This window comes from Vidua macroura, chromosome 3, assembly GCF_024509145.1.
Source record: "Vidua macroura isolate BioBank_ID:100142 chromosome 3, ASM2450914v1, whole genome shotgun sequence".
Classification (NCBI taxonomy): domain Eukaryota; kingdom Metazoa; phylum Chordata; class Aves; order Passeriformes; family Viduidae; genus Vidua; species Vidua macroura.
In genome coordinates this window covers 76,034,545-76,049,738 of record NC_071573.1, presented here as the reverse complement: position 1 = coordinate 76,049,738, position 15,194 = coordinate 76,034,545, and the positions used below count along the sequence as shown (strand labels likewise).

The following is a 15,194-nucleotide window of genomic DNA, read 5'->3' as shown; positions in this document are numbered from 1 at the left end:
TTTTTAAGGGTAATGAACCTAGAACTATAGTTTTTTAAATGTATTAGAATAGTGGATAGTCTTTGTTTCTAAAAAGGTTTCCTAACAAATGGTCCCATTATGTTGCTTTAGGAATATATCTCTTCTTACCCTTGAAAGAGGGTCAAATTTAGAGAAAATGACCAGTCCTGGTGACTAAAGCCCAGATTCATCAAAATTTTGAATGTATTCAAATGCAGCACACCCTTGGCTCTCAATATGTCTCAAGTATTTTTAACCTGAACCAGGGCTTTAAGTAGTGTTACACTGAGACAAACAGATTTTAACAAAGGTGTTAAAAAAAAAAAATCTGATTGCCATATACATTCATATGCACAAGGTTGGTTTAACGACATAAATGTATGGGTATGTTTTGGTATCAAATGAAAACAAATCAGCTTGGATTTTCAGGTCAAAGTTCTGCAAATCACACCTGCTACTGGAAAAAAAAAAAGAAAAAAAAAGAAAAAAGTTAAACTGGAAAGGCTTCTGCTTATGAGATGTATAAGATCCTGATCAAGCAAAGTAGTCAATCAAGTAACTGAGGTTAAATTTGCAGAAAAGAATGTTGCTGCAGTAAGGGAATGAGAGATAAGTTATAAATATTTAGCAAAAGACAATGGGACTTACTACAGGCTGAAATAGAAACACAAAAGGCCATAAGAGTAATTAGTTAAATTTCTAGAACGGAAAACCCTGTGGAAAAGTTATAGAATCACTTCTGCTCTGGCTATGGTTTCAAAAGCTGTATTCTGATCCAGCTAGCTTTCAATATACTGTGAATCACCTAAACTCACCAGCATTCTAGTATGCAGCAAGATAAGCTTACCTTGAAAATTAATGCAATATAAGGAAACCGAGTCTTCTAAAAACAAACTTCTGATGTGCATGTAATATGAGTAGTATTTTATCATTTTGAAGGCAAGTGGCTATAGCTTATAGTCTGTCCTACAGGACACCATAACATTTTGTTTTCAGGAGGAGTGTGAAATTGCCGGTCACTGAACATACCAATGGTTTGGCTCAACAACCTGATTCCCTCAGTGCTGGAATTAGGAAGTCCTTTGCTTTGACCTCGGTGAAAGGTGAATGTGTACAACCATTCCTCACTTCAGATCATGAGAGTTGCTCTGTTAGGTGGTCTTGGGTTGATTCAGACTGGTTTCTTGGCAGCAAGTACAGCTAAGTCCTTATAGTAATAACAAGCAAGCTTATATAAGATATATGAAGTGTTACTACAAATATTGGTCAGTGTATACACAGGAAAGTTTTGAAATATACACTGAATTTTAATCTTCTAAGTAATGTCTTTACCTCTGTAAGCACGAGATCCAGTCAGCATGGCTAATCTTAGGCTGAATTTTAAGAAATGTGAAAGTCTTTTGATGGAACTGGAAAGAATGTTGTTCTCTTCACAAGAAGAAAAGCTCTACACAAGGCTTGTATATATTTCATTCAGGAAATATTGCTAAAATTGCTTCAAAGAAAAATAAAACAGGAGAGAAATCTAATCCAGAATTACGCATAAAAATCATTACCAAATCCAAAAAAATATACATGACCCTAATGCCTCACTGGCATTCTTGAAGAGTAAGTGCTGGATCAAAATTGAGTCCATTTTTATGAAGATTTTAAGGTGATCTGCAAGTGTCAGGCCTTAAGCAGTTCTGGATATAAAGATCTTTGCTGACAGAAGAGGAAGCATTTTTAGGCATGTTCAGCCTATATAGTAAATGATGTGAAGCAATGGATACAAAACATCTGTGCTCCATGCATGCATAAAGGCTGCCTACCTAGACCTAGACACTTAACTCACCTAAGGCTGCTTCCAGCCTGTATCTGACATTCAGCTTTGTGAGGTCTGTGCTTCTTTTGTGATCTACTCTACATGAGCAGCAAGCATAAACAGAAAAATAACAAATCACTGTGAAAGAAAATGAGCAAACTCCACCAACTGTGGAAGGGACTAGACAAAATAGGTATTGTTCTTTGGTATCACTGGCAAAAGAAGATAATTGTACCAGAAAAGTGAACTAGAAGATGGGGAATCACGCCAGTTCTGTTTTCTCAACAAATTTCCTTCAGACATTCCGTTTCTTTTGTTTGCTAGCCCACAACAATCTTGAGTTGCACTCATCACAAGTTAACTAAGCAGTCAGTGAAGACACACAGTAATCATCATTCTTTCTTTTACAGTGGCTTACTTTGGATGTTTTTGACTCTCTGCCATGCACTGAGCTATCAACATTACTGTTTTTCTCAGTATGGAAAATAAGGCCCAAACCAGATAAAACACTAAGTGCACATGCATTGTTACCCCACTGAATGTGAGCAGGTATAAGACAAAACTGGCAGCAGATCCTTCTAAAGCAGTTTTCCTTTTATTTCACAGACAATCTCCACAGCAGATCTTGCTCAGGATGAAATCCCCATTCCATAGTGAATCCTGTTGCCAGTTTCTTTGAATGCCTTATTCCATATGTCTATACCACAGTGAGCCAGCAGCCTGAGTGAGGCCCACAGAAAGTGTGAGGTATCAGTAACATATTTGTCTTTTAAGAAAGGGATCAAATAAAATGAAAGTTGGACTGAGAGATCATAAATGTGGGGCCTTGTTGAGGTCATGCAGGCTGAGCAAGATATGGGAAATTGACACCACTGAACACAATAAAGAACTACTTGCTCTCTCTGGACGCTCATGTTTTTTTCACAAAATAAGCTTGAAAAAAACCCACATAATTTTCTCCCATCTCTAAAAAAGCAGTTAAATAACCAATAACTGCTCCTTTTTATTCACGAATGGGACTCCTGTTAGTCTTGTACTGTCTTTTTTTATTAGATGCAGAATAACATTCAGGAGAAGAGAGAAGTCTGTCAGTAAGATAATTCTAATTCTTATCTAGATTCAAGGATCTTTATTCTTATTTTTTTATTTTATTTATAAGTTCTCATGCAGCAACACTTTCTGGACACGATACAAAAAGACCTTAAAAATGACCATGAGACTTATGCATGTGCTTAATTTTAAGACATCTTAAATGCTTTAATGCACTGGGGCTCCAGAGAATATGTTTTCATCGCCTTTAGGAATTGTGCCAAAGAGTGCAATCTATAGACATCAGAGACCAGCTTGTGTGGCCTCTTTTGCATCCTGTCCATAGAGAGTAAAGACTGGCTGAGTACTGAGTATTCCACACTGAAAACCCTGGATTCATTCTGATTTGGTGTCTAACCAATAAATCTTGGCCCAACTCTTGTGCTCCCCCACCACCTCAGCACAGCAACCTCAGCTTACAGCCTGCCCGTGCTATGCAGGCTCACTGAACTTCCATGTGACACAAAGAAGCCAGAGTGGCTGAGGATGCTAAGATAGCATTTATAGGCTTGTCCAAGGATGAAAGCATAAAATGTGGTCATGTCCTAAAATCTGGACTCACTGTGCCCTACAGGCAGTCAGTCTCAGCCATACCTGATTTTCCTCTGAGGACAGGATTTGGTTCATTCTAGGTGAGACTGTGAGTAATCACTGTGTGTGCAAAGTGGGAACAAGAGGTGTGTCTGTGTGGGCTGACAAGGAAGCTTCTGACCTATTTAAATCTAGCAGCGAAAATTTAACAAATACTCAAGTGTTTCCTTGGTTAAAACTAATATGTTATTGAGAACAGAGTCCAGGGGAAGTATTTGTATACCTACCTAAAAGCTGGTGGGCTTTTTCATTAATTTTGGCTGACAGTTCTCTTTTAGAATTTTTTTTTTTTTTTTTTTTTTTTTTTTTTTTTTTGGTCTTTTAATAAAATTGATTTGAAAATGTTAGAAATCAATCAATATGATTCATACAAGATAGTTATTTCACCTTTATCTTTTGCTCCTTGCTTGGGCAAATCTTCTACCAGAGTTAGCAGGTGATTTGGGACATTCCTATGCTAGTAACAAAGGATTGAGCAAGGACTGAGCCAAATGGCTTGGGTAGAAAAACCCTGTCTTATTCATGGATATCTCCCTTCTAATATTTGAATATCTAGTTAGTGCTATGGCCAATTCTATGTTCAGAGAATCAATGTAAAAATCATTCTGGTTAGATATGCTCATAAAAGGTACAGAAATACCAATAAATGGATTAAATAAATCATGCAATGGTAATTTTAATTCATGGCACAATTGCTACATACAGATGATAAAAACCATCAACTTGTGAGAAATAACTTGGCCTAGAGACTCCGTCCAGCAGTTTTCGTACTGGAGGAAGTCACTTCATTTCTCTATTGCAAACGTAATTAATTGGCAATCTTTTGTGCCACCATACACTATTGACTGAAAGCAGCAGTCTCTGTGCAGTGAATAGCTCAGAGGTTCACTCATGTGGCAGAGAGCCTTTCACCCCCAGGTGAACAGGCAGAATTAGGAGTTGGTTGGTGCAGATCACTGTTTGGCAACCTCTAGCAGGTGGTTCTGTGGTCGCAGGTTTTGCATTGCTGCTTTCAGCCAAGGAAGGCAAAGAACGGAGCTGAGACTCATCTGACACCCTCTGTGCATTTATGGCAGGCTCACAGGGTGGCTTCAGACACTCTCACTCCTGTAGCCCATACCCTGCCTGTTTATGAGAATGCAGAAGGCTTTGCTGTTCCAAGTAATAAGAGAACTAGCATTTTTTTGAGGTGTGGTGCCACTATGTACAAATGAATTATTGATACTTGGGGGAACTCCTCATTAACATTCTTAAGTAATTAATTAGCAGGAAAATAATTTAATCATTGCAAATTGGCAGCAAAAGCAACTGTTTGTTTTTCTTTATTATGAATTAGTCCAGTGGAAAAGAGGATTTGATGAAACTTTATCCTCCTGGCTTGATTTACCCTGGTTGGATCCAGATATAGAAAAATGTTTGATTGCAAAATTTGAAAGATATATGGTAAACCAACGCATATATAAAAAATTGGCACAAATTTCCTATAGAACCTTGAAACTATAAATAAGCACTTTAGCAGTTACCAGACAGAAAATGTTCCCATCAATCCATTTCTTTATAACATCATGAGAAAAGCCAGCCTGATAGATGCTGTTTGGCAAATAAGTTAATTACAAAACCTACATTTTCTTTGCTGCTTTGTAACACATAAGAGCTGAGATTAAAATGTTTGGAAAGTTAACTCCCTTGGTGTAATTTAATGTTTTAAAGAATCCGTGGATACACTGAAAAGAAGAGAGAAGCTTTTCCATCTATACAAAATCCTGATGTGCCAAACTGTTTCCAGTGAATGAACAACACAGTTAAGTACACTGACTTTTTATTAGGATTTACAAAATCTTCTATTAACGCACTGTAATTTTGCACTATTTTGTAAGAAAATTTAAAAAAAAAAGGATAAAATAAAAAAGGAACTGAAAAAGAAACAGAAAAAAATCTAAAAATAGATGCCAAATGTATAGTTTGTAAAATACTATTTTTCTGATATAAGGTGTAATTACATTGTGAATCTAACTGTGTTATTGTAAACTGTGAAAAATGTGATGTTCTGTTGTGACACAGGCTATGAAGGGCCATTTCTAACACAGATTATTCACCTGGACTTGTTTATATGAAACATATTCATAAATCTGAGATCACTTTTATACTTATTTTTTGTAGACTATTTTTCCACATTTGCAACACAACTGTTATTTTATATCAAACATTAATTTTGCTTTAAAATATTGTTTGAATAGGTGGGTGAGTGTCTCAAATGTGCCAGAGATTCAAATCTGTAACAGAGATAATTCAGAAACTATTCTTTGCCAAACTGTAATGCTACTAAAATCAATGATGTTTTGTTGAAAAATAGGCACATTGTCAATAAACATAAGTTTCTAGTCCAATAATGATGACAATGTCACATTTTCTAGGATAAATGCCTGGTAGTTACGAGCTGCATTTCCCTGCTGTCTTTGTGTATGCTGAGGAAACAAAACTGTGTGCCATAGCTGAACATCATAGACATTCAGTCACTTAAATAATGTGCCATGGATTTGACCTCTGAGGATTAGGAGGTAAAAACAAGCTATTTGTCCTGATTCAAACTCAGTTTCTGTGATGGGTCACATGAAAATGGGGTGGTTGTAAAGGCAGAACTGGGACAATCTCAGCAGGGAGAGTAAGTTCTGTACATAAAAACATGTGGGGACTACGTTTATTGTGTTAGTGCAAGATTAGGACCAAAGTCCCTTTCTTTTACATTTGAATTTACACACATAACATTGAGTGAGATCTGATAGGAACCCTTTCTTCAATGTTCCCAGTGAATGATATTCCTTGTACTGACAACTTTTATGTGTTTTATAGAATATATATATAATGCATAAATTCATGTGTAAGAAAGAGTAACCACGGCAAATTGAATCTTAATAAAAATAATGGAAACCATTCTTACCTGCAGGCACATTTGAAGATGTCGTGTTGAAAGATCTTGTAAAAAGCTGTATTTTTTATTTATTAGTGGTTGTATATTTTGCCCCATGATCTAGACATTTTATATCAGGGAGTCTACCAAAAACCGTTTTTTTCTTCCCTTTGAACACTCCCATCACCCTGAGATGCATCTGGAAAATGTAGAGGTCAACCACTGATGTTTTGTGGTATTTTTTTTAGTATGATGTTGTTGAACTTTCTTCCGATTACCTATAGCTATGTTCAGAGTTTTCAACATAATTAAACTGCAGACTGAAGATAGCTACTGAATGAAACTACAGGTAACCATAATTATTTCAAAGACTTTCACCATTGATGTGAAATTAATATTTCAGAACACTGATTCCAAGATGGTTAACAAGCAGCTCATTGACTCTTATTTATTGAGCACTGGAATTCTCCCTAAAGGATAAACACTGAATCATGTAAATAATAGTGCTCTATATAAGCCTAACAAAATATTGTAATAGGTATATTTAAAATAAAAAGAGAAACATTCCAAGTGTACTATAGTCTCTGATCATTATTTCATAGGTGTGATGTCACTCTTTTTCTTCTTGTGATACTTCTCATCAAGAGCCTGATCTGAAGATTGTTGCTACTCATAACCATGACTTCTGGCAGAGATTTCACAAACAGAATTTTGGTTATTTTGAAGCTGTTGCACATGAGATTTCTGTAACTGCTCAGGGTCAGACTGAATTCATACAGACTGTCGTGTGAGTTTACTACGTACAGCCACCAGCACAGATTAATTAATAGGATCCAGTAATTGACATTACTTTGCCTTGTTTTTAACAATGATCTTTAAAGTTTTTCCAAGTGGAATAGTAATTTACATGGTCATATTTCATTGTTTTTATCTACTGTACAAATAACCTACATTTGCAGAGATTAACTGCATCTAAAATAGTAAATGGTTAAAACCATGGTGTCAGATTTATTTCTGAATACATATGCAAACAATGGAAAGAGCTGCCACTGAAATAAATGTAATAAATAATGCAGTATTTCTGGTAGAAAAGATCATCTGGTCAAAGCAATTGCAGTTTATCCAAGACATAATATTACATCTGACTGCTGTGCAGCTTGAAAAATAGGTTAGGGGTCTTCAAAAATCCTTTTCCTTTCTATCAGACAGCCAAATTTACTTTACTCCTGAGCTAATAAACCTTTGTTAATTTGGATACATTCTTTAAAAGTTTATTTAACTCTTGCCATTTACTTGAAGCAAACTTATCATTATCTTGAGCTCATCCTTGACAAGTACAGTGACAGACTGACTTTTCAATAGTATGTGTGAATAGTATGTGTGACAGAAGTCCCTGCCACATTTCACTCACACACACACACACACACAGACACAACCCTCTCATGTTCTTACATTCAAAATCCACTTCGAAAACTCAATCTAGGGCAGAACATACAATTTTCTGTCTTTAAAACAGGCTTTTTTTCTTAAACGATCCACTTCTATTTCCTCTCACAAAATTCCCCTCGATATGCCACCAAAGCCTTGTGTGTTTGGAAAGCCAGGTCTCTGCCCTGAATGCCAGAAGCAGTCAGTTTAATGATATGTTTCTGAAAGCACAGCACTGAAGTGCACCCTGAAAGAGAAAAGGGTCGGGCACAGAAGGTGTGCAGGTTTCTAACCCTGCCAGCAAGAGCGTGCTATTACAGATGCTGAAACTACATCTCGGGGTGATAAGGCTGCTGTTTGCACAACTTCATGGAGTGAAACAAGCAATAAGCTCTTCATAAGCTCTACACAGGCTGATACTGCAGCACAAAACACTTCATTGAAACAAGTGTGCTGCCAGCGAGCCTGAGAGTAGGCTACCACCACTCAAAATACAAAATACTCCATGTCAATTCTCATACAGACTAAAACAGAAGTCTCCTTTCAAGAAATATATCATCTCAACATACATTTTAGTTCTGATAAACCCTTTGGAAAGAATAACAAGTCTTTAGACCAAAGACGTGGTGGTAATTTAAGATACCTCAGAACAGGTTTCTACAGGTAGATGTACAGAGGAGCATTGAATTCCTAAATTTCCAGTATACACAGATAGTCACAATTTTGGAAAAGTAAATGGAGTCCGAGAGTAACTCAGCTCACCTACCCAGAATGTTTTCATCTTTAATCCTATCTAAGATCATATTAAAAAATAACTTAATGACTTGCAGTTCAATAACAATTGTTATTACAATTGATTTTGATGTACAATGAATCAGAAGAAAGAAAGAAAAGAAAACTGCTTGTGTTGAAATGTGAAAAATTATCAGGTTTAATTTTCCAGTCAAAATTAGTTGTTTGTGACATTCTGATTGATGGTTTTATGAAAGATCAAAATTACTCTCAAAATTCCTGTCTTAATCAAAAACTTAAGATTTAAGTAATTGCTAAATAAATTTAATTTCAGAAAATTCATACTAATTCTAACACTTTTTTTCTGAAATGGTTCTTTTTCCTAAAGGAGTCTGTCTTTCTATGACAGGATTCTTGAATGAGGAAAATATCATTAGCTGCATTTTCATTCTTCCCTTGGCATCTGACATCTGAATTCTCTCATGTGTGAAGAACGTGGGATATGGGGATATGTTAATCAATGTGGGATATGGTTAATCAATATGGAAGAGTTGCAAATGGTTTCAAAATAATTTCTATATAGTCACAGACTGTTGCCATACCACAATTATGTTATTCCTGCAACAGGAGCAGTCATTTAATAGCTTATTTCCAGCTTTCAGACATACACACTGAGAAGTTACAAACTCCACTCTGCTTTTTAAGCTGCCCAATCCTGTTACCACAGTTTCTGATATTTGTTGACATTCTGTTCACCTTATATCCATGGGGTTTCCTCAGACGTATCATGCCCTGTCCTTCTACACAAACTATATATCTTTACATGCTCTGTCTGCATTTTGACATTAAAAAAAATCTATTTCCAGCTACAAATACAAGGCTCTGTAACCTTGAAGTAGTTAGTCTGACACCCTCATGCCACTGCCCCTTCCTTGTCACTGAATTAGATTTAATTCACATTAAGTTTAACACACTGAAATGAAATGTAACAAGGTACATGGGCTGATTTTTAATCAGTTCTGCTTGTCAAACAAATATATTGCACTGCAATCAGCTGGATGTAACAAGTACAGCCAGAGTGGTGGCTTTACCCTTGAAACCTTTTATTCAAATGTAGATCCAAGATGTCATGTGGTTATACCACACCGGTCCCAGTCCTCAGCTCAAAGCCAGCAAGCAATGCTGAGGGGACAGACCAATACCACAGGATAATAATATAGGCAGTTATCCAATACTCCCTGATTAATGGAAGAAAAACCAACCAAAATACATCTAGACATAGCATATAATTTACTACAGTCATATCATCCTGCACAGGCTCAGTTTGTGTATAGCAGATTTTATCAGCTCTGTCTCAGCACAGCCCTTGAGTCTCAACCTAGGATCTGCCTGGCACTTTTGGCTTCTTCGAATCCATGGAACCCTCCAGCACCCTGGACAAGCTTCCCAGAAACAAGAAAGTACAGATGCATCTCCAAGCACTCCTAAGAGCTGGATAGCACTGCCTGGTGTGCAGGATTAATCCTGTGGGCCACCTATGAGCCATATGAGAGCTAGGTCAACAAGACAATGTGTTCAATAGTGCATCTTTCTTTGTTTCCAGTATTTTTCAAGTCTTTCATGTTGGATGTCTGAAAAATTCTTTTATCTTCTATTTGTTTGATATTAAAAAGCTCTGTAAGCAATGGCACTTAATACGATCACTCAAAACCTCTTACAAAAATTAGAAAATCAATCCCTTAATCTTTGTAGTGATTTTACATGTCTCTGATGCTTTAAATTTAAGTTTGTGTTCAAGATGAATGCATTTACAGATAAACATATTGTATAGCAAGGCAAAGCTCATTTACCTTTTTTGTAAGGATCAAATATGCATTTGTAAATCAAAATACAGTTTATGAGCTCTATCTTATCAGCAAAAATATGCAGGAATATGCACCAAAATGATAATAATTCTCACAGCCACCAGTCCCATTCAATGAAGGAGATCAAAGAGTTGGTAAAATAGATCTGACCCTTCAGCATCTATAAAAATGTTTTCCTTTGATGCTGCAAATTGTAGGCTTAAATGTTTTGAGACTCTTTCCACACATATGTAAAGCATCTGCACAAGTGTTTTCAGAACTATAGCCTTTACTTGCCAGAAAAACTGGTGCCTTGCCTAAATATTTTATTTTATAAATATATTTCATTTCTATATAAAATTTTCTAATACAAATATCATTTTTTCACCCTTCCATTAAAGAACTGAGGCAGAGTTGATGACTGACATCACACCTGAGCTGTCTGGGTTGCCTGCAGAGCCCACTGCAGTCATGAGCAGGGTGAAGGAGCTCAGCTGTTGTGCAGCTCGGCTGTACAAAAACACAAACCCCTGTCTGCACTGGCCCAGCAGCTGAGCAAGCTCATTTGAAACCATTGCACTTCTGCAGGGGATCTGCTAAACCTTTCGACTCAGAAAATCTCTAGAATCCTCCAGGAAAGTTAGTCACAAAACAGGCCTTAGGCACTTTTCTAAATTTCTTAATCCATAGTGAAAGGTGTGACTAAGTCACCTGGGAGCACCTCCCCGGGGTGGATATTAATGCATATTTTTACAGTTCACCACAACATTAATAAAGATGTCTCAAAGATTCTTCTCTTAAACTCTCAGCACAATCCTTTTAAGACAACTATAACCTGTCATCAGTGAAACATTTAAGGTTTTGGAAAACCCTTACTGAAGAGAGAGCTGTCTTATTCCTACCAATTGGTTTTCTAGTAGTCTTCTGTCTTTTTCATGCAGTTGCTGGTAACATGATATGGAACATTAAAGACTTGACTGGAAAGGACACATTCTAGGCCAGGACACCCAGAACTAGCAATTCTCAACAAATCTGACTGTACAATTTATATTTATGCCAAAAATTACTTTTGAATGTGTTTTACTGCTCTGAAATCGCAGTTTCTTAATTCAGAACCTTCCTTCTCATGGAAGTCCATCTCATCTTGTGAGAGCACTTCTCTTTATCTTAAGAGGGAAAATGCTTTTCTCCTCCCTTAAGTGTAGGCTCATGATATGCTTCCATAGTGTTGCAATCTATCTCCATTTTTAGTTTGTTCTTCCATTTGCTTCCCACATCACGGGTTTGCCATCCCCTGATATTCTTAGCTGCTAGGAGGAATTTATCCTTCCTGAATTTGAGTGACTAGACATCTATACAGTGCTTGAGATGTTGGTCATACCAGCTTCAAAATTTCAAAATTAGTCGATAACTCTTCCATCTTCCTCCCCAGGGGAGACCCTTATTAGTGGTGTCTTGGGTCTTGTAGTGGTTTCTTATTGTTCTCCCAGTGGATGATTGCTTAGTTTGAGGACATTTCCCAATTACATTCCTTTAAGAGTTTCTCAGTCACTTATTCCCACTACAGGAGAATTCCCTTCATTCATTTATCAGCTCAATGTTATCTAAAAGTCTTACATAGCTTTTGTTTTCCCAATTTAACATATTAGCATAATATAATTGAAATAGCTTGTGAAGTTCAGAAATGTTAATTTCAAGGCATTGTTGATTTCATTGTTCTAATATCTCCATTGTATGACACTACACCACATGGACAGAGGAATACGTGCTTAATAAGCTTTGTTATCTCCTCTGAAGCTAATTGCTTCTGTGGGTTTTCCTTCACAACACCTTCTGGTTTTAAAAAGTTTCTCAAAACATCGCACTTCACCATTTTTTAATCCAGACAATATGGTGCTCTTCCTCACTCTGTTTGCCAAAAATAACAATGTCCCTCCACAGCAGTCTTTCAGCAAAACATATCAGCAGTCTCTTCCTCTTAACAGACATATATTCCTTTTAAGATCCTCTAGCAGAGGAAGCAATGAAGCCTAGTTTATGAATTCAGGTCTTGTAGTTGGATTCTCTAGCATATAATTAGGCATGATATCTAATTAAAGCTTTACTCACAATTAGGGCACTCATAATTGTTCTCAGTTGTGGATTCCCTCATGTCTCTGGGGGGTTGCGTTCATAAATCAGGTTTTCTTTCAGAAAGGGGACTTTACAGGTCTGCTTGGACTATTCCATTGTCTATTTTGATGAACATCATGTGAACACATTATCTTTGCATCTACTAACACTGTGAATCAGCTGATACACTGGTAAGTTAAGAAGTGTGAAAGAGGGTGGCAGAAAGGGAAACACAGGTAGAGACAAGCAGAGAAGGAGAGAAAGTAATCACTTAAGCCTCATATCTTTAGGGGATATCTAATATGTCTAATCCTGATACATATCTCTGTCTACCATACATCAGTATAAATATGTGCCATTTATACACACTTAGAGAAATGAAGGTTCAATTGTTCACCTTCCATGCAAAATGAAAGACAAAGCCAGGCTCTGTGCTGAAACAACTGCTGCTTCACTTTTAACCCAATTTCAAACCTCTTCCTTCTTCTTCAGACTGCCTTGAATTTGTAAGTTTCACATAAAGCTCTTTTCACACAATATTTTCTTGTCTCACATACAAAAACTGTTTCTCAAATGTCCAGATAAAATGTTTTAAACATGAGAATGACAGCTAAGAATTTTTGCTAAAGGATAACCATTTTCCAACTGTTCACTCAAACACAAGCTGCTCACAAATAAGCATTAAGCCAAACAGCCATTAAAAAATGATTCTTCGGCAGCTTACGATATTGCACATTTGGACATCTGCTTGTGTCTGCTCTTGGAGACAGACCACCTGCCTGGAGAGACTCCTAGGCTGCCCAGTTTGATCCTTCTTATGCCCTCATGCAAAAGTGACCTGGTGAGCTTTCCATGAGAGCATCTCAGAACTGTCCCACAGGTGGCCAGTGGTTTTCATTCTGGAGAGCAATGTCAGCACCACGTTCACTGGCCAGCTTCTAAAATCCCTCTTTTAGATATTTAACAGTGTGCACTCCTCAGGCACTCCCAGCAGCATGCACCTCTTTTGGTCAGCCTCAGACATGGCAGCAGATGGCAGACCTGTGTAACAGTATCATCTATCTCAAAGTATGTCTCTTGAGTGTGTTAATTGAAAACTTACCTGTCTGCACCTGCAGAAGTGCTAAAGAACACGCTGCCAGGGACAAGGCAACTGCACACCTTAGAGACAGCAGTGTGTGGATAGAGCTGCCTAGCTACTACTGTCAGCACCATGGCATTGTTAGTAGAATCACTAGTAGATTTCTTGGTCTCTTTCTGTAAAATATAGGCTGGTTTCTGTTAACTAATTCCAGAGCCAGCATTAGCCTCCTGGAGTCACAGATAAGTGAAAGATACTGTTCTCTCAGTCCTCTCATAACTGTCAGAAGGCTCATCCTTGCTTGGCTCTGTGGACTTCCACATCTTTTGACCCCATAGAATTTCTTTCCCAGCCTGCCCCTAAAGTGACTGAGGAATGCACAACTCTCTCTTAAATCTGCTTTTGGTGAAATGGGCCAAATATTCAAATGCAGACACAGACAGCAGGAATCAGATATTCAAGGTCAATTTTTCCATCACATCCCAAGCTTTGTTATCTGATGTAGTATGTTACATTGCTAGAGGGATCTAAATAACTACATTATTAGAGTGAACCCTGCTCCCACTTATGCTGCAGACCACCTGCTGCCCTCCCAGGACCTCCCTAGCACATTTCAGGGGTCATCTCATGCCAAGAGGCAGTTAATATGTGACTATTCTGTTCTGAAGGATAGATTTGACTGGTGTGGACACGTGTGGCTACTGTAGCTAGTCCCAGAGAATGGTCATGGACATATTTTAGTAGTAAAATGCAGCTATATTTCAAGTATAGATTTAAGCATTTAATACTAGGTACCTAGTACTTAAATTCGTGAACAGTCTTTCTCATGAACTAAAACAATATCACATCCCTTTTGCACCTGCAAAAGGCATTATCATATTCCCTGGGAATGGTAATCACATTATGCTAAAAGAGCCCTAAACTCAATTTAGGAAAAATCTTTTCCTGTTACAGTTCAATGCATGATCAGTTTGGCAGAGTTCTAACAATTTGCTCTCCTGTATTTAATGTGATTGTGGCAATTCCTCCTTAATGAAACCAAAATTTTTTACAACTGGTATGACATAAAATATGAACCTAATCTATGTCTAAATTTTGTGCTGTTTGATGACCTCCCTCCCCTTGATTACCATGAGAGCCCTCCTGCAGAGTTCAACTGTGTAAGAGTGAACTCAATCTTTTTCAGGTATTTGAAGAATTGATAGCTCTTGATTAAATAGTCCATTCATTAAATCACAGCACTCAATATCTATTCAGGCAAAAAGGGTAGCTTCCATATAATTGAATAGAAGGCAAGATTCTGTACATATTTCCAAATACAAGCTGCACAGAACAGGAACTGGTGGACAAGAGAAATATTGAAGCAAGCAGAAGAAATTTGGCTCTTCTGATAAGCATCTGCTGAAATCCCTTGAATTTCGGGACACATTATTTACCAAACTGGGACTGAATATATTTGTAGAAACACAAGAGAAATTCACCATGGCAGATCAGATGTCCAGCATGGAAGAATTTTAAGAAATCAAATGAATATTTGCATGTTCGCAAACACAACTAAATAGATGTTCCAAATTCACCTATTTCACACATACTCCATTTCACTTT

At 37.2% G+C, this 15,194-nt stretch overlaps 1 long non-coding RNA gene across 1 annotated transcript in view; it reads left to right on the top strand.

The window, feature by feature from the left end:
- Positions 1-15,194, top strand: part of LOC128805705 (uncharacterized) — a 127,008-nt gene that overhangs the window by 96,962 nt on the left and 14,852 nt on the right. The window lies entirely within an intron of this gene.